This window comes from Rhamphochromis longiceps, linkage group LG4 (genome assembly GCF_057381845.1).
Source record: "Rhamphochromis longiceps isolate RC_006_pf linkage group LG4, R_longiceps_female_GT1.1, whole genome shotgun sequence".
Taxonomy (NCBI): domain Eukaryota; kingdom Metazoa; phylum Chordata; class Actinopteri; order Cichliformes; family Cichlidae; genus Rhamphochromis; species Rhamphochromis longiceps.
Window position 1 is genome coordinate 19619009 of NC_140560.1, and position 21105 is coordinate 19640113.

Sequence of the window (21105 nt, forward strand, 5' to 3'; positions counted from 1 at the left end):
TGCAGTGTTTGTTCTTTCAACCATTTCTGGAACAGCTTCAGTGTATGGTCACACTTTCTGGGCTTTTTTTGCCAAAATGTTATTTCTCATGAGCAACGGGGGATTAGAGGAGGGATGTGTTTCCTTATAACAAGATATATGTAAATACAGGCCGTTCAGTTCTGTTTTATTTGTGACTGTCTGATGCTAACAGACTGCATCCCACAAAGCATCTGTAAAATAAAGAATTGAAACCTGAGCATTTCAACACAATTAATGTCCTTCAGTTTGACTTTAGTCTTCCTCATAATGACTGCCAGATGTTTAGGATTGATCTTTCTTTTTTCTTCCTTTCTTCGCTGCTTAAAGTCCTTATAGCTTGGCAATGGCAGATGGATGAGCGTCTGAACCTCTTAGATCAGGTTTTAGTTTCGGCCATTACCAATGAATGCAGAGTAAAGTGCCTTGGATAGACCTACGACTAATCAGAGCTAAGTGATGGAATAATGTAGACTGACCATGGCGAGCAGAGATGTAGTTATTGGATGTTATCTTTCTCTTATTGCATAAACACTGATTGGCCATGCAGGAGCAAGGATGTGAGGAAATACACCTGAAACGTAGCTCTCTCTTTTAGAATTATGTGCTATGTGAAGTTTTGACTGTTGTTATTAGCTGCGATATGCTTACCTTATACAACAGTGATTTAAGACCTCAACTTTTATGTGAAACGAAAAGTGCTGTGTGATTTGTCCTGACTGTGATAGAGAAGGGGAGGTTTGTAGTTACAGTTGTGAACCTGCCAGTTCCCCTTAGAGCTACAGCCTCATCATATGTAGTGGGTTTAACATAAAAATGAGACTTTGGATCCATAAAACAACGGAAGATAAAATCAGATCATAACAATAATGTGTGTGTGGGCCACATACTGTAAGTATTAAATTATAAGACAGAGTAGGTTCTCTGTCTTTATTGGGTCTTTTTTTTACCAGCCCAACAGTGTTTGTCACCAGTTGCATAATCACTGCTAAAAATGAATGCCTTGAGGCTTTTGTTCTCCTTCTAACTTTCTTAGTATGACCTTTGTGTTTGTTTTTGGTTAGACCGTCATTTCTTGATGTTGAAGTATTTCCAAAAGGCTTTTTAAGGAGACAAAGGCCTGTTTAGTTTTTTCCTAATTTTCTAATTATTTAAAATAAGCACCAGTTCCACAGTAAAAAGGCGTAGTGCAGCTGCGGATTTTAAGATAACGTTTCTTGAAGGGGTTCAATGTATAAGTCCGACCTTCTTTAGCTTTCTGCCTGGGAATTCGTATTCGAGGGCACAAGATTGTTCTGAATTTTGGTGTTCACTTTTAGCAATAGAGACGTCCAGTGATATAAGTATAGTCTCATGGAAAGGGTTAGTAACTGGGGGAAATGTTGCATTCATTGTCCCCCATTAAGTGATTGCTTTAAATAACATGTTCTGACTGTATGGCTTACAAGCTCAAACAACATTGGACTTCTTTGGCATCCCTGTGCTCTGGCAGGAATTGCATAATCAAATTAATGTGACAATGCCCCAACCTGTTCTCCTCTCAGTGCGTCAAATGCTGCAATTCTGTTAGACAGGTGTCACATTGATACCCACAAGGTGTCCTTAGGCAGAAATAGCTTGCTGGTCACTATTGTTTAGGAATTAACACATTGTTAGTAGATACGCGCAGAACTTGCCATTACCGTTTGCACATTATTGTAATTGGGGCAACTTAGTAAATCTGGCTGTTAGCAGTATAATGATTTTGACTTTTTCATACCAATATTTGTTTTGGTTTCATTCATGAGTGAACATTCAGTTCACTCATTAAATATCTATTTGGCCCTAATTTTAATATCTTAGAGGCCCAGAAGTAGAGATTTGTTCAAGAGGTGGATGGTACTAATGTGTCCCAAAAGACGTTACCCCTTTTTTCTGAGTACCAGCATACTAGTGTCACCTACCCTGTAAGAATTATTAATGAAAAGCAATAGCTGCTAGAAAAACAGTGGTAGTTTATTCCTTTTTTGTGCAGTGGGATTTGCAAATGTTGACCCCTATTCCTCAAAGACAGACATGGTTTCAAGCAAAGATTGTGTGTCATCCACATAGATTCCAGCATACACATGCTCTCAGCATGACTGCAGTGCCTTTATATGTGCCTTTATATGCGCTACCAGTCACTATGAGCTCAAGCCTCTCTGCTGGAGCTAGAAGTCCTGTCTCATCACAAGGAAACCCTTTATTCACAGCAGCAGGTACTTCTCGCTTAAATAAAAAATAATGATGTATGCAGGGACTGCAAAAAATCTGCAAATCAATCTAGAATCAGTCAAATAAAGTTGAAAATGTTTAATCTGAGAAAGACATCATTCCTAGTGTTACCTTAATGCAGATTTACCGATATGTTTTTAAAAATTGCAAAAGAGCTCATTGATTAAAACAAAAAGGAAAACCCAGAAACAACCCTTAAGATTTTAATGTAAAAAAAGAGGATATTTATCTTAAGAAAGCCACACCTAAAATTAATAAATAAATAAACATTTGTTTGTGTTTGATTTAAAAAAATCAACCACAGTGGGTGCAAAATATAACTGATAGCGCTGCCCAGGACACAGTGACAAGCATTGCTGCCTTACTTGTATATTTAACGACCTAATTGGCTTGCAGGATGAAATGTGCCCTTTTTGCATACAAATCTCTATTTAAAGGGGAAGTGCTAATCATAAATATCAAGGCCAAATTCAGTTCCTGACCTACTTGCCGTGAAACTGTGGAAGATTTATGCCTGCAAGTCAAAGATCTAAATCATTAACATTTCAGGTTTTTCCATATAGCGTCATACCATTTAATTGTCATATTTGCAGAAGTGAACATTTAATTCCTTTTGAAAACCTACAAAGGTGAGATACTCCAATAAATTATGCCTAAAATTGTTGCTTTTTACAGTTACAGAGGACTTTTGTCTTCTTTGGTTTTCCCACTGATTTGTTTGACGACCTGTATCCTCAGTGCTCATCTGAAATGCCACTCATGGTTATAATTCATAATGGGCACATTAATATTGTGGAGAAAGTGAACTGGCTTGATTTTTAAGGCAATTTTTAAAAGAGATGTGTTTATATGTGCTGACAAAATATAGAACACGTGTGTGTTTTGTGCTTTTGAAGCCTCAGGTTGATAGAAATTCATCTGAACTATGACTCCAAAAAAAAAATTTGTTTATAGCTTCACCACTAAAAGTTCTTCTAAAAACACTATCAAACCCACCAAGGATTGACATAGACAAAGACCAGATTTGAAAGCCAGCTTGTGGGAGGGTTTTAAATGGGGAAATCTCTGGAAGAAACACAGGAATTATAGATGAAAACTATCACCAAACCAGCATCACAGACTGTTTGAAATTCATGCAAAATGCCTACAGAAGTTTCTAGTTTCTGCTAAACTAGGGAATACTCACTTTGAAGGGAACAGAAGAATATTATTTCTGTGTGTTCAGGTATATCATTTTTGTCTGTAGGCTGTATATCAAAGAGGATCAAATGTTTTGAGGTTCAAATACATTGTGCAACCAGTGATTTTCCTTTTTGGTTCCTTGCTTTTGATGACTAACTTATTTGGCCACATGGTAGCTGACTTTCTTACATTCCGAAGCCTTTCAACTTTGTGTTAATATTGAGAAACATCAAATTTCTGTAAAACAAAAAAAATGTGTCAAACTTGGGAACTTCATGGTAAAGTCTTCTCGGTTGGAGGTGCTAGTGATTGAAGTTTTAAAGACATAGTCAAGGGTGAAGGGCTTTGCAGGATATTGCAGCTTCACATTATTATGACATTTGATTTCTCGCCGTAGTTTTAGCCCAAAATAATGAGTTCAGTCTGAAGTCTAATCTAATGATTACAAGGAACCTGCCACTTAGGAATACATCGGTGAAGTGATTCATATTCAAAAGATTTAACATTTGCGGCTTCTACTGTTCATCTTACAGCACAGTGCAAATTTTTGTGCTTGCAATGCAATAATTCTTTGCCAAGTAAGTTGACTATGAAAGCAATTAAAGTCCATGAAGTATTTTAACTTTAACTGATATTGTTGGTCTGTTTTCACTGTTTTTATTGTTTACTCCATGGGCAGTAAAACAGTAATACATGGGCAGTAATTGCCACTAATGAAGGTGTTGTTAAAGCCAAAGGGAGCAGATTCACAAGGGCACACTATACCATATTTTTCTAAGAGTTGCCCTGTATGAGCAAATTAGTTCTTATATAATGTGTTTGGGGCATTCACTTTATTTTTCTGCATGTTTACATAGTGTGAGAATATCCTAATAAACAGGGATTTGGCATGTTCACACCTGCAGACATATTTGTGAACAAATGTGTAAGCTCTGCATGCTTTTCACGGCTCTTATGATGGACTGTGGCCAAGAGCATTTGCATAAACTCTATTTGGAGGCAAATACAACATAATGACTCTTGTTCAAGTCCTCGTTTTCACTGAGAGAGGTGTGGCCCTCACCCGCTCCGTTGTACTCACACCTACACCTTTGCCACTTTGAGAAGGAGTAAATATGCAGCTCGCGAAGTCGGATGGACGGCAAATTTGAGCCTTTGTCTTTGGGGAAGGGATATTTTATCATACCGTTTTCACATGTGCGACAGCAATTATCTGTTTAAATTCCGCTTTCATCCCATTTAACCATCAATCTAGCAAATCCTGCTTTAATTATGAGCCATGCCTTTTCCTCCCCCTAAACTCAATCAGAACAAATAAAATAGCCTTTTCAGCTATAATGGGATTATCGATCGGGTGGCAGCCTGAGACTTTGTGTATGTTTGTGTCTGGCTATGTGCGCGTGAGAAAACTAAGCCATGTGTGAATGTGTTATTGTGTATCTGTGGGTGTAGAGCAGTTTGAAACAGATAAATTGAAAGACATTTGGGGTGTGTGTGTGTGTGTATGTGTGTCAGTGCTGTCTGGAGTCTTGTCCATGTATATGGGTGCTGTCAGTGAAGGGCTGAAGGAATGAAGCATTAAATTACCTCGCAGTTTGAGTCTCATCGAGTGTGTGACAGGTTTTACTGATGAGTTCTGAGCTTTTTCAACTTTTGCCCACCAACACTTTGCTATGCACACATGCAACACACCGAATGCGGTCAAGGGTGTTAAGTGATGCATTTGCTTATCTGCATACACTGACCTGCAAGGCTATGCTGCACAGTGTCGAGATGAAATATTATTTTACATTCATAATCTATGTTACTATTCATAATCCTTATTATTACTGTTGTATCATTTATGATTTATCATTATTGTCATTTCATTGACACATTTATTGAAACTGGTGAGGTTATATTAAAGTCTGTATTTCAGGTGTTAGTATAAGCACATAATCTTTCATTGCAGGTGCAACTGTAATCATGTTATACACATATTGCATAATTAAAGGGTTGAAGCTCGGTTAAGTTAATTAATGGTTTGAAGCTACGGGCAGCGCGATGTCTGGCCGATCAGTGGAGCAAAGTTCAAGCTGGAAGGATTGCTTATATATATACAATTTAACATATATTTTCTAAGATTGTTTAAGAAAGGAAATAAAGGCTGTGTGCCCTGTGCTGTGGAGTTTGCCTGGTAACAGATGATGTAGAGGGGGGTCATGCACTTAGATTAACGACACAGACACATAGCCTGTCTGGGTAAACTGATTGCAAGTGTTGTTTAAGTCTAGAAAAGTGTAATAACAGGATGCATCTGGGAGGCGGTGGAGGAACTGAAAGAGGAACTGTTCTGTTTTAGTGACGCGAGTTACTGGTCATCATAAGTATAAATATTACAACCACCTATTGTCAGGCGGGAGATGGAGCCTGATGTTTTGCAGACCCTATCTTCACCACATAAATGTGTTTTAATAAAATCATTTGTGTTGACCCACTATGGACTTTCAGTCGTATGTCTCTTCCTCAAAATTCGAACCGCGACAACAGTGAAATACTTTTGGCCTCTTTTTATTTTTTACATTTAGATGTGTATACTTCCATAGTGTAGTGAGAAATGCATTAGCTTGGTCTGTGAAAGGTTCTAGCTTGGTTTGCGTCTGGAAAGGCATCCTGTGTAAAGCTCTGCCAAGTCAAACATGCGACATAACCACTTGTGACAAGGGACCAGCTGAAAGTAACTCTTTATTTTTTTTCTGGTTCTGCCTGAGGTTTCTTCCTGTTAAAAGGGAGTTTTTCCTTCCCACTGTTGCCATGTGCTTGCTCAAATTGAATTGAATTGAACTGAGACAAAATTGACACAAATGGCCCCAAGAAGTCCTCATATACGAGTATTATATTTATCCAACACTTACCTCAACCTTGTTCTTATAAAGGCACAAGCAGTTTTTTTTAAAGACAGCTTGTGAAGCTAGAAAATGTTGCTAACATTTAGCTACGTTTGCCAAAAGTATTTACAGAAATGATGGATTAAATTAAAATCACTGCAGCTGAAAAGCTGCCTGCATATGCCTCAATAGTCTGTGCATCACCTTTTAACAGTGGAGTGGTGCACAGTTTGTGCATGCAATAACCAGAAGCATGTAATTGTTATTAGTAATTGCTATGCTGACTAATTCGGGTTAAGCAGGCATCAGTCTATGCAGTATAACAGTGGGCTATGTGAATTATACAACAGCGTAAATATTAATTATATCATTTCGTACTGAGAAATGTGAATGTTGTTTTTATTGACCGGCCTGGTTGTTTTTACTTGATATAACAACTAGCAGATGTGTAGCACCAGTGAGGAGATACGCCTTTGCTTGTGTTGTGTGTTCGAAAAGCACATTGTAAACTGACAAGGAAGCATATTTAATATTTTTTGATTAGTAGCTTCTTCTTCTGTCCATCCATCTGCACATTCTCAATCCAGATTCTAATCCAGTACATGAGAATGGATAGAGCAAACATACGGCCCAATAAATATTATTACAGGACTCTCTTTTTAGTAAATATCACACTTCTTAACTGTTTATTGTGTGATGTAACGGTGCACAGACTTTTCGCTGTATTTACATGGAAATTGCATAGTGGTACGTGTGGAAAATGTGTTAATAAGGTGACGCAAGTGGAAAACATCTGCTGTCAGGAAATGTAATTATGTAAATGTTATTCTGCTGCCACCAAATTATGTTATAGTGTCTCTCCTTTCTGCACCTTTGGTTATTTGTATGATTAAAATACAGCTTAAATAGACTGTAATGTGAGAACTTTGATATATACTTAGAAAGCAGAACATAGTTTAGTTTCCAAGTTCCAAATTATTTGAAACACTGGCTGTGTTTAATATAACCTGCCAAATTTACATATAACATAAAACAAAGAAATGAAATAAGTTGGTAGGAGTTATAGTCCTTTCACTGTGTCCTGGCCTCTTCTACTCTTTTCTTGCGTAGTAGTGTAGTAGACAGTATACTCTCAGTGTACTGCATCTACCATTCAATAATACTGCTCTCTTTAGGTTGCATCATTGGTGCAGCTTCCTGTATATTTTTAATATATACAGTGGGGCAAAAAAGTATTTAGTCAGCCACCGATTGTGCAAGTTCCCCCACCTAAAATGATGACAGAGGTCAGTAATTTGCACCAGAGGTACACTTCAACTGTGAGAGACAGAATGTGAAAAAAAAAATCCATGAATCCACATGGTAGGATTTGTAAAGAATTTATCTGTAAATCAGGGTGGAAAATAAGTATTTGGTCAATAACAAAAATACAACTCAATACTTTGTAACATAACCTTTGTTGGCAATAACAGAGGTCAAACGTTTACTATAGGTCTTTACCAGGTTTGCACACACAGTAGCTGGTATTTTGGCCCATTCCTCCATGCAGATCTTCTCGAGAGCAGTGATGTTTTGGGGCTGTCGCCGAGCAACACGGACTTTCAACTCCCGCCACAGATTTTCTATGGGGTTGAGGTCTGGAGACTGGCTAGGCCACTCCAGGACTTTCAAATGCTTCTTACGGAGCCACTCCTTTGTTGCCCGGGCGGTGTGTTTTGGATCATTGTCATGTTGGAAGACCCAGCCTCGTTTCATCTTCAAAGTTCTCACTGATGGAAGGAGGTTTTGGCTCAAAATCTCACGATACATGGCCCCATTCATTCTGTCCTTAACACGGATCAGTCGTCCTGTCCCCTTGGCAGAAAAACAGCCCCATAGCATGATGTTTCCACCCCCATGCTTCACAGTAGGTATGGTGTTCTTGGGATGCAACTCAGTATTCTTCGTCCTCCAAACACGACGAGTTGAGTTTATACCAAAAAGTTCTACTTTGGTTTCATCTGACCACATGACATTCTCCCAATCCTCTGCTGTATCATCCATGTGCTCTCTGGCAAACTTCAGACGGGCCTGGACATGCACTGGCTTCAGCAGCGGAACACGTCTGGCACTGCGGGATTTGATTCCCTGCCGTTGTAGTGTGTTACTGATGGTGACCTTTGTTACTTTGGTCCCAGCTCTCTGCAGGTCATTCACCAGGTCCCCCCGTGTGGTTCTGGGATCTTTGCTCACAGTTCTCATGTTCATTTTGACCCCACGGGATGAGATCTTGCGTGGAGCCCCAGATCGAGGGAGATTATCAGTGGTCTTGTATGTCTTCCATTTTCTGATGATTGCTCCCACAGTTGATTTTTTCACACCAAGCTGCTTGCCTATTGTAGATTCACTCTTCCCAGTCTGGTGCAGGTCTACAATACTTTTCCTGGTGTCCTTCGAAAGCTCTTTGGTCTTGGCCATGGCGGAGTTTGGAGTCTGACTGTTTGAGGCTGTGGACAGGTGTCTTTTATACAGATGATGAGTTCAAACAGGTGCCATTCATACAGGTAACGAGTGGGGGACAGAAAAGCTTCTTACAGGAGACGTTACAGGTCTGTGAGAGCCAGAGATTTTCCATGTTTGAGGTGACCAAATACTTATTTTCCACCCTGATTTACGAATAAATTCTTTACAAATCCTACCATGTGAATTCATGGATTTTTTTTTCACATTCTGTCTCTCACAGTTGAAGTGTACCTCTGGTGCAAATTACTGACCTCTGTCATCATTTTAAGTGGGGGAACTTGCACAATCGGTGGCTGACTAAATACTTTTTTGCCCCACTGTATGGCACGCAGAAAAAAGGCTAAATGATGATCAGCATTGCTCATGAGCTGTTTGCCTTGCTTTGCCTGTGCATGCATAGATATTTCTGTGTTGTTTCATTCCCTCATGTAACTCATTTATGCCTGCATCAGTGCACTCAAAAACAGAACAGGCAGTTAACACAGGTGTGTTGCACACATGTGCCTAGCAACACAGAATCTAGTCCACAACAAATTAAAGAGAGGGATCAAACCTGATAAAGTGAAAAAAGGAAAGAAAATTCACATATCAAGTCATGACTCGTCCCAATGTAAGTTCTTCTCTCACTCGTCCTATCTCTCTCTTGCAAAGGAAAAACTTTTTAACAGTACCTCATATTTTTATAGCTGCCAACATCCTTCATTCTTTCTCTCAGCTCAGCTCTTTGAAGTGTTAATCTGGGTGCCAGGTCTGCTGGCTAATGAAGCTGAAGCCTTGAAGTAATTATCAGTACCTTGTGCTTGTAAGAGTGCCAGTGACAGAAAAAGAACTGAGTAGAAATTGCAATTATTGCTGTAAATGCAATTTTAGTTTTGAACATTTTTTGCATCTGTGCGGGAGACAGTCGATTGTGAAGAAATGTTTTATTTTTGTCATCTATCTATCTATCTGTCTATCTGTCTATCTGTCTGTCCGTCTGTCTGTCTAGTATAAACTGACATTCAATAAGTTGTGAGAGTTTTATACAGTGATAGTCTTTTTACATGTATTTATTTATACACTATTTTCTTTTTACTTGCAATAACTGTTAAATCAGTGAAGTGTTTCTAGTAATCATTTTCAGTAGGAATGCACCAATAGATCAGCACATTTCTTTTTGAGCCATACGTTTCCTATGGAAATTGAGTTGTGTTTTATAAACTAATGTAATACACCTTTGCAATGACTTTTGCTGGTTCATTGTCTTGCTCTTTTGGTAATAATTCCTTGTTATCATCAGTTTATAGATACATGTAGGTGCTTAGACTGACAAAATAAATATACTTTGACTTTTTAATTAGCTGCCGACATGAGTGACCTTCTGAGAATCTTTACTAATTGGTTCCTAAAACTCCTGCAAATGTTCATACTGACTGTCTTCAGCTTTTGTGTCGATAGATGTGTTGTCTGAACCTAGCACTAGCTCTAGCGCTAGCAATAGCCATGCCAACAATCTGTAGTGTTACAGCGCATCCATCACTGAAAACACAGGCACGTGCACGCGTAAAACTGTACTTTGTGTTCTCTGACAACATATGAGGTAAACTCTGCCATTGCAAAAATGGCCCATGTATCAGTTGCATATGCTCACATATTTCTTGAGGCATCCTCTCCATTAGAAGAAGAGAAGACATGAGACATTTTGATGGATGGGCCAATCTTTAAATGAAGCCGATCTAATAGGAGACATACAGATTATGGGAGAAGACAAACCTTAAATAGACATTATGGCTTATAGTATATTTTTTTCTGTTGCATCGAAATGGAGAACGTTTAAATTTGAGAAAGCAAGGGCAAGGCTTTGAGTATTTATCTAGAAGGAGAGAATGAGTTTACATGAGCCTTATTTCATTTATGCTAATCTATGCTGACATTCACATTATGGTGGTGCACTCCACCAGACAAGGAGAAATGTTCCTAATCTCTGCAGGATACGAGAAAAATGGCTTTTGGTTGTATACTATTGTATATTATTGTGTAATCTTTTTTTTCTTTTTTTTTTGCATGCACAATTTAATGGATGCTCTTCTAAGAACTCCTAGTAATTATGCAACCCCTGCAGTAACCTCTGCAGGGGGTTGCTGTTTCTCATAACCAAGCAAGATTAATTTAGTGTCTAACAGTTGAGCACAGACACCAAACAGATGATTATTAATATTTACAAAATAGGTGGAAGAGGGAAAAGAGAATTCAGAATGGATGGATGGATGTATAAAGTATTGTTCTATAAAATAATGCCTGCAAAATAACAAACATAGTTTAGGCTTATGATTTCCCAGAGGTATGACCACCAAACCTAGAGAGTGGGAAGACACAGTAGGAGAAAATGTAGAAGAGACATCCTCCATATGCAGTGAGCCATACATGTTGCATAAGCTGACCTATCTTGAAGCAACTATAATCAGATCAGTATGCTTGAAAAAACTTGATCCAGTAGCAACAACAGCCGTTCAGCAAAAAGGGTATGATAAATGACAATGAGAGTTTGAGGCAGAGGAAGAAAGAGAAATATCATCAAAGAAAATATCATTCACGTCATTCAGAGAACCATCCCGTGGAGATTTCATGCATCCGTAACCAGCTTGGGGTTTTCTTTGGCTACATTTTTTTTCATGGGCAGATACAGCTTAAAAAAGTACTGTATTTGTGTGTCTGTGTGTGTGAGTGTGTTTTTACTGTGTACCATGTATGTTTTATGAGTGCTTTGATATTGTAAGGTCTTTGCGATCTTTAATGTTCAGTCCTGTCAGCGTAAGAGGGACGTGGTGGGATGGATGTAGGTGTGCCCTTGGAGATAAGTGAATCACCATATACACTATGTCCACTATGACTCCTCGTTCATACAGAACACTGATAAAAAGGTTTTCACGAGCAGTTGCGGGATGGTTCAGACCAGCTTTTACAAGGTTCTTGAACCCAGCGCTGTCCACAGATTTCCCTTTTTTTACGTCATTGGTTTTTGAGAGCAAGCAGTTTGCTCTGAAAGATTTCTTGGACTTTAAGACCTCATCTTGACCTCCGGTTATACTGGTAACTGCAATTTCTTACTTATACTACTAAATGGGACCACCTGGAAGCCCTGTGCTATCTTCTTCTAATAGCCTTCGCCTCCTTCTCAGGATTATTCTGTTTTTTCTAGGTGGCTGATTAGAGGAGCCCCTGGATACTGATTGCATGGATAAGTAATAGCAGTTGTAGTAGCTTTGAAATTTGCATAATGATGACTGTGAACAAGCCATAGTTCTTGTAAGCTAATTGAGCTTGTTCTGTTGCCTCTCTACAACCTTTATTTCTATCTTAAAATAAGAATGTGTTTTAAAGTGAGTACTGGGTACTGCATCAGCCCTCACTGAACAGACAGATATACAAGTCATCTCGGCTTTTATGATGAGGTTTAAAACTTTGCTTTGTGATAAAGCTAGTAATGAGTTAGCCATTAGTTACCATGCTCTAGTCTCAGGCTGACCTGGAACATTATGTTATGAAGTTATCACTTCTCATCCAGTCCTGTAGTTTTCTGTAGGGTTTTATTCTGTTTGCTGTTCTTGGTGCTTTTATGTCCCTTTTTTTATTCCCTGCAAGAGATCTCTTCTTATTAAACAGGGGTTCTTCCTCCCCACTGTTGCCAAGTGGATTGTCTGATTGCTGAGAGAGTCTCTCCTATATGATAGGGTCTTGTGATGACTGTTGCTGTGAATGACATGCATATGAAGCTTAAATGATGTATTGCTACACATTCTATTTTTATCTGGCCCGGTAGATTCTGGGATTTTCCTCTATTGTTTTGATCCAGTTATTTTTTAAGAAATAAACACCAACCAAGTCTCCTGCTTGCACTAAGAGAACTGTATGAGCTTGTTAACATACTCTGGATGAAAATTTTATAACAAATAATTCATGAAGGAGTGGTGCACTAATGTGCTCAGTACTGCCCAAAAAGTAGCAACTTCCAGGAATAACTGAACTAAGACACAGCATAGTGAGTCGGAGTTTATCTCCTAAGCAATGGTGTGTTTTATTCAGCCTTTTTTTTCTGTGCCGTTTCTCATGTCACTCTGTGCTGCAGCCTTCTCCTCCAGTAAGCAAATGTGTCACTAAAAAAATTTGGGTATACCGTCATTTTTAGTCACAGGAAGTTTTTACTGGGTCATCATTTGTGTGTGGCGAAGTCTCAATTAAGATGCACGCACACATACACCTATCGCTGCGCACACATACAGTGCTAAGAAGATGAAACTAGAGCAGCAAATGAGGAACAGTATGTCGTCTGAGACTTAGCCCCGCGTTATTTTAAACCTGGGAAGCATGTCAGGGTTATACTATCTAGGTAGCCCAGAATAGGAGTGATCTGTTAGCCACCTAGCAGATACTGAATGAGTTGGTAAATAGCTGTAAAGGTTGTTTCAAAGACAATCCAACTCACACATAGGCTCACTGTCACTTAAGGCCCAATATATATATAATAAATATAGTACCAACTGAGGATTGTTTAAATGCCACAGCCTGCTTAAGTTGCCGACCATGTCCTTCCCTTTATGATCACAGTGTATCCTCTTCCGATGGGTGCTTCCAGCAGGTGAATGTGCAGTAGTGGCATGTATGCAGCAAGCAGGTGAATTCTGCACATTTAGTGAATTAAATAAGAATAGACAATGGGACATGTCCTTCAGTATCTGCGCTGCTCTAGTCCAGCATCTCCTGGTGTAAGTGTCCTGAAGCGGGGGGAGAGCAATCCTGCAGCACCGTTCTGTTGTACGGATCACTCTCTGAAGAGCTTTTTAGTCTTTAACACAGCTGTTCTGAAACCAGGATGTGATGTTCTGTGTGAGGATGCTCTCCACAGCGCCTGTATAGAAAATCCTGAGGATCTCTGGAGAGACCCTGAACTTCCTCAGTTGTCGTAGGTGGTACAGGCGCTGCCTAGCCTTTTTGGTCTGGACCTGAATGTGGGCAGACCATGTCAGGTCTGAGGAGATGTGGACACCGAGATACTTGAAGGACTACATCCTCTCCACTGGAGCTCCATTGATGATAATGGGCTTGTAGTCTCTGTGCTGACTCCTTCTGAAGTCCACCACCAGCTCCTTGGTCTTGCCAACGTTTAACTGGAGATGGTTGTCCTGGCACAATGATGCCAGATTCTTCACTTCATCCATGTAGGCCGTCTCATCGTTGTTGGAGATGGCACCCAACACCACTGTGTCGTCAGCAAACTTCACAATGGTGTTGGAGCCGATCTGTCCACCCACGGTTTCTGGTTTGGGAATGTGGTGACTCACGCAGTGGGGATAATCTCCTCCACTAGCATATTGACGAAGCATATTGCTACTTCTGTAAACTCGTTGATGTCAACTGCGCATGCTCTGAACATGTCCCAGTCGACGTCGTTGAGTGCGTCCTGAACCGTAGCTTCTGATTGGGCAGACCAATGTTTCACCTCCCTTGTGGTTACTTCTTCCCTCCATATGTTTTGTTTATACTGGGGAATGAGGAAGATGGCGTTGTGGTCAGACTTCCCAAAAGCCGGGTGTGAGACAGCTTTGTAGCCCTGCTTGTATGGCATGTAGCAGTGGTCCAAAATTTGATCCCCCCTCATCGGACACAAGACATGCTGGTAGAAGTTGAGGTTGTCTGAGGTTTGCTTTATTAAAGTCTCCTGCTACAATGGCAAACAATTCCAAGGAATGGAAACAGTGGGAACTGGTTCTCAACAAGAACCGGTTTTCGATACCCATCCCTACTGATTGACACACCTGAATGTTGCTCTGAATGTTCATTTTCCTCCTTGGGAATGTTTATTTTGGAGTCATTATTCAGTTTGTCATATTCATGGCAGATTTACACCACCTCTTCTCTGAAACCATACTGACTGACTTTTAGTGTTTTCACTGCTATGCATGGCAATGAATGGGAGTTGGTTGTGATTTGTAACAGAAATTACAGCCCTTCCAAGTGGCAATCAAGCCAGTAAGTTCTCCACCTTCAGGATAATTATACCTTCATGCTATATTAGGCCTCATTTACCCGCTATGCCATAACTTACATGACTTCTAGTTTAGGGAACGCTGAGAAAAACCTATAGGCACACATATATCTGAAATATGAAATTATTCACCAAGATGAATGTGTCCAAATGAGCTTCTTATCATTACTGTGCACTTTTGCTAAAGTTGTGATATTCACTTCTATTTATGTGTATGAAAGTGAGACATGTTTGGCTTACAGAAAAGTGAGAATGCAGTGTAGCAGCCAGCAGTCTATGAAACCATTGTTCTAACAACCAAAGCCATTGTTCTTCCAACCAGCTTCTGTTTCTGTATGATCACACACCATATGTTGAAGATATGCCCACGTACACATATAAAGAAATAATGATGCCCACGACAGAACGAGGACAAAAAACAAGCTATAAATATATATAGATGTGTGTTTACTTGCATCCGTTACTGTGTAAATCAGTCCACCATCAGCCATTGCTGGACATGATTACCACTCAGAGATAGGTAGAGCCACTTGGGCTTTTTAAAAATCTGATCTCCTGCTGGGGCTTACTGGAGGGTGACAGCTAGAAAAGAGAAAGAAAGAAGAAAAAGCCAGCATAATTATTGGAATATAGTCTTACCCTCACCGAGCTGTCAAAAAGGTGAGAGAGAGGTTGGCAGAGACAGGGGAAAGCACGAAAACCAATAATGATGGCTTCGAACATTTCTAAAGCAGCCTAGGGACAATAGAAGTTATAATGAGGCTTGTTTTTGTTATCTGTCTTAGAGTGTCATCTAAAAAAAAAACGAACCCCAAAACAGCTGTTTACTTTCCTCACCATTCTTCTGTATCATCTTGCTCTCCCTGTCAGTCCTGTTGCCTCTGTGTTTCTCCCTCTCTTTATCACTTTCTCACATTCTTTCTATCTTCTGGCAGTTGTCCCCCCTTTGTATCACAAGCTATTTCGCCCTATTTGCTTTCGATTCCTTTTTCCTTCTTCTTGTTGTTTTTTTCCCTTCATCCAACACTTCGTTCAGAGCTTCAATTCTGCCTCCTCCCCCACCTACGGTATACTTTTGACCTCATCACCTTACTGATACACGGCAGGTTTTCAACTGCCTTCCATCCACTTTAAATGAGTGGGTGTACACAACTTGGATACGGTACAGTTACATCTCTTCTCGTGCTTTCTTTCACCCTCCTCCTTTTTTCTGAGACTGATAAGTCTTCTGAAAGATAAAAGACAATTGGAAAGAAATATAAACCCTTTAAATCTTTTCAGTGGCAGTTTTGGAAAGTTAAATTTAAGGCAACGTTGCTATATAATAATATTTTTATTACAATTATTATCTGTTTGCTGCCTTAATGGGCTTTAGTTATATGCTGTATTATATTATACATTTATTATGCATATAATATAAATGTTTTATATATATTTCTTAATTTCTGCTGGATCCCAGCCAACACATCGGCCTCACCGATGTTAAATATTTTCTAATATATCTATATAAGCATTTATAACAGCCAGTAAATGAAAAAAATTTTAACTAAAGGACAAACAGGAAAAAAGTTAATCATTATGTCTATCAGTGTTGCATACTTTGTTCACCAGAAGGCAACTTTTCTGTTGAAAGACATGTGGGGAGCGACACAAACACAACAACCACCTGACTCAGGCAGGGTGTAAATGAGTAATCCAAGACCTGCTGTGGAAAAAAAGATTATTTTTAAACTGCATTGTCATGTTATCTTAGTAAGGACTCATAAATAATGACGCATAACAAATAAAAATAAAGCTTTTATTTTTTCAGTCTCTCCCTCTGGCTTCCCCTGCCTTTCTTCTTAGCGTTTTTTTTACAGAGAGATCCATAAGTGTCCCTATTTGCCAAGTAGGGCTATTCACAGCAAGCTAAAAACAAGAGCCACAGCCAGTGCTCCCAATGGGCAGTCCAAGCCTGTATGTATCATAAAAACGTACCTTTTAAAATATTTAACAGCTTATAAGCTCCAAATGTGTGGTATTAGATAATTAGATGTATGTTGTTGCTATAGCGTTTTTTTTTTCTTGTGATTAAAAGATTCTACAAACACCCTTTTAGTAAAGATTGAAGACAGATATTGTGAGAAGAAATCGGAAGTAACAGGCAAATTGTAAGTATGGTGGGAATGGAAGAGAAATTCAGTAGCAAGTGAATGCAAAATAGTGCAAAGCCGTGTGACAGCTAGAAGGGAGGAGTGAGTAAAAACATGATGGAGTGAGAGATAGAAATCAAGAATCAAAAGAATCTGTACCACTTAACTCAGAACTTGATACTTGCAAGCTGGGTGCATGCAAAGCAGATATTGTACGTTTTCTTATAATTGGTTGACCAAAATTAGGTTCGCCTTATTTTACAGATGTTACAGAAATTCAAATGTAAAGAAATAAACTGGAATATGAGAGGAAAAGCAGCACGGGAGTGTGGTGATTGTCGCTTTGCAGCAGAAACATTCTTGGTTCAAATCCAGGCTGAGACTAGGGCTGCTCGATTATGGCAAAAATGATAATCACAATTATTTTCACTGAAATTGAGATCACGATTATTTGACGATATTTATTTAACCCTTTAAGACCTACTATAGAACCAAGTCCACCAGAGCTTATATTATTTTTTTTACATGCTGTAGTGCCATTTGTGGGAGCATTTCAAGTTGCTATACATCAATACAACTGTTATAGCCCATATTTTAATAATATGTATGCATTAAGTCCATAGTAATTACATAAATTGCAAAAAAGTGCAATAAACTACAAAAAAAATTGAAAATCGCTTTTGTTTTGTTTACATATATTTCTACTTGGAGAAATTTAAGAGGCTTATCCCTCAAAACTTTAAATACAATAAAGTTGCAAAAAATAGTTTCCCACCACAGGAAATTTATTTTGAGTGTCTTCATAGTTTTATTTTGGAGATACAGCAATTTTTATATACTGCAGGAAAAACAAAAAACAATCCTATGATGCAAATTTGCAAAGAAAACAGCATGTGCATCATTTCACTGTGGGAAGTGTTACGAACAGCTGATAGGAACGGCAAAGCGTGTTTCTGGAATATTATGTTTTTGTTCCTGCAAGCGCTTTTTATGCAATTTTTGCAAAGCTATATGTGGAACGAAACCGTGACCGAGGACAAGCTGATGGCATCAGATGTAAGTACAACTCCTCCGGTTTCATATGCAAAACAAATTATTGCGCTAGCTTACACGGTTCAGGTTCTACAGGGATTTAAAAATACGGAGCGTGCTGCTCTGACCGGCTTTAAAGGGTTAACAATGACTTTAAAAAAAATAATATAAAATAGTGTGCAACACCACTGAAGTTTTTTTTTTTAAACTCTCTTTTCAACCAACGGCAGTCACTCTCCAAATAACTTCTGCTTAGCTTTCCGAGCTTCCCTCGGGTCCTCTTAATCAGCGGTCTCCAACCTTTTTTGCGCCACGGACCGGTTTATGACCGACAATATTTTCACGGACCGGCCTTTAAGGTGTCGCGGATAAATTAGGGAGGGGCTAATAATCGGCTCAGTCATTTTTAATGATCGTTGAAAGCCCAGATCGTAATCGTGATTAAAATTCGATTAATTGAGCAGCCCTAGCTGAGACTTTTCCATGTGGAGTTTGCATGTTCTTCCTGTGTCAGTGTGGGTTCATGCTGGGTATTCTGGTTTTCTTCCACAGTCCAAAGACATGCATGTTAGCTTAACTGGTGATTCTAAATTGGCTGTAGATGTGAATCGTTGTGTGTTTCTCTGACAGACTGACTAACATTCCAGGAAGAACCTTGCACCCCTCCATCCACCTCTGTGACCCTGAATTGGATAAACAGGAGAAGATGGATTATCATTTCATGTTTCTGTGAAAATCCCTCAGTTTTTTTGAATGCACAGCCACATTTTCATGGATTTGTCAAATTTGGATGTATCAGATCTGCTAAGCATCCATCGCTCATATCGCTCATATCAAATCTGCTTCTAATGCTATGTATATGCTTCTTTTTTTTTTTAAACATATTTGGCTCACATTCTTTTGACAGCTTGGAATCTCATCTGATCTTGTGAACTGAATGTTTCCAGCTAAGCAGCCGTGTGTTCATTATCACATCCACTCACATCTGGTGTTACTGTTTGATCCCCGAAGCATACTCTTCTATTTAAATTCCAGTTGTATCTGTGTGCACGTATTTCTGCATGCACGGCGAGTGAGGAGGTGGGTTTTTTTGTGCACAAAATATTTATTTTGATGTAACGCAAATATGTGTCAGGCTTGAGCTGTAATTACAGAACCACATTAGACTTGATTAAAGCCAAGTCTTGTGACATTCTTTACAAGAAAACAGAGACATCACAATAATTACAGCAAACAAACAAAACCAAGCTTTACATGCTTACATGCTACAGCATCCACCTTCTTCTTCCTCTGCAAAGCTGCACGCCATAGTTCATATTTGAGTTAAGCACAGGGTACGAAAGAAACAGTCAGCAGGGCAGCATTGTCTACAAATCCAGCAAGTCATTTACTTTATGGGGACGATTGTTCATTTCAAGAAAGGCATTTATAAAGAAAAAAAATAAAAATAAAAACTGCTGCAGTGAAGAGCTTAACCACCCCCATTACTGACTATAACGCTTGATTTATTACAAGCTACAAGCTGGAATATCTACTGCCTCTGCAGCTAAGTGTTAAGGCTGGTGCAGAGCCTCTAATGGTTGTCAAACCAAGACACTCATGGTGTGGAGTGCAACTAAACGCCAACTTCATTTGAAAAAAACACAAAAAACAAAACTCTGCATCTATTTTTCATTAAGTAAATCACTAAATTAATACCTACTTAATGCATAAATAATAGGCTGAAAAATCGCTAGTTAGGTTACTGGATGTTTTGGCTTAGTAGAATTCATAATATGTTGATTTACAAATGTTGGCGATGTCTCAGCCATTAAGCTTGGTTGCGACACTTGTGGTAAAACACAGGTTTAGAGCAAGAAATGCAAACACGAACAGGGAACTCTGAAATGTTAGACCTAAGTTTATGTGTGTGCATATTTTTTTGTTTTATTCTAGAGTTAAAGAGTCCTGTGAAGAACGAAGTACAACCACTGATTTAATAACTTGTAGAACAACCTTTAGCATCAATAGCATCAAGTAGTTTTTTTTCTATATGATTTTATCAGCTTTTTCATTTTGTTGATCCACACTTCTTTGCAAATGTGTTGTCGCAAGGAAATAGGATATTTACCTATATAATATTATAGCCTTATATAATTAAAAAATAATAATTTAAGTAAATCAACCCTTGTTACATCTATAAATTAAATACATCCCTTCATCTTTTTTAGTTTTCATTTAACACCCTTTTTTGCATAGCAGTTGTATGATTTAAGTGTAAAAGATATCTGTGAGACATGGAAAGACATGTAAGGGCTGTGTATCTATCTATCTATCTATCTATCTATCTATCTATCTATCTATCTATCTATCTATCTATCTATCTATCTATCTTAAACTCATTTCCTACCCTGGGATCAAATTTCCTCAGCATTAATATTTAAGATACAAAATTGGTTCATTGTAATTACCTCTAATTAACTTAGCAGCGAAAAGTGACACCAAATATGGGAGTAGGGAGAGTTTCTGGGTGTGACCATATGATGTATCTGTGTTAGGCAATTTTGAAAAATGGCAAACACCTCAGGGCTACGCACTTTGTGTTCTCAATCTAAGCGTGAACGAAAGAATTCAGGCGTTTTCTTGACATGCGCTGAATAAAGACATGATTAAAACTGTCAAGTACTGTCTGGTTGAAGCTAAGGCTGTCCACATTGAATGCATGAAAATGTTCAGCTCGTAACATGGAAGAGCAAATGAAGCGGTGCTGCTTGTTGGGAGAGGGAGGGGCGACAGGTGCTTAAAGAGCACTGATGCATGCAGAGGCTCAAGTACATTTAATCGTGGTCTCTTTCCAGTCTAGTCTTCTCAGCACTGCAATTGTAGTTGACAAATCTTCTAGCGTTAAAAAAAAAAAGCTAATTGGAGGGAGTCACAGTTAGTTAAAACCCCTAGTGTGAGATAATGCATTTCACTGTAGGGGGTTGTGATTCAGGGACAGCAGGAGAAATAGCAAGTGGGGCATCTGGTTTTGGAAAAGATTCCTCACTTGAAAGATGAAATTGGTAACATGTCAAAGGGGTACCCATTGTACCAACTGTATAATATATATTGTATT

The 21105-nt window shown here is 38.9% G+C and overlaps 1 protein-coding gene across 1 annotated transcript in view; it reads left to right on the forward strand.

Moving 5' to 3' along the window:
* Positions 1 to 21105, forward strand: part of elfn2b (extracellular leucine-rich repeat and fibronectin type III domain containing 2b) — a 78646-nt gene that overhangs the window by 23885 nt on the left and 33656 nt on the right. The window lies entirely within an intron of this gene.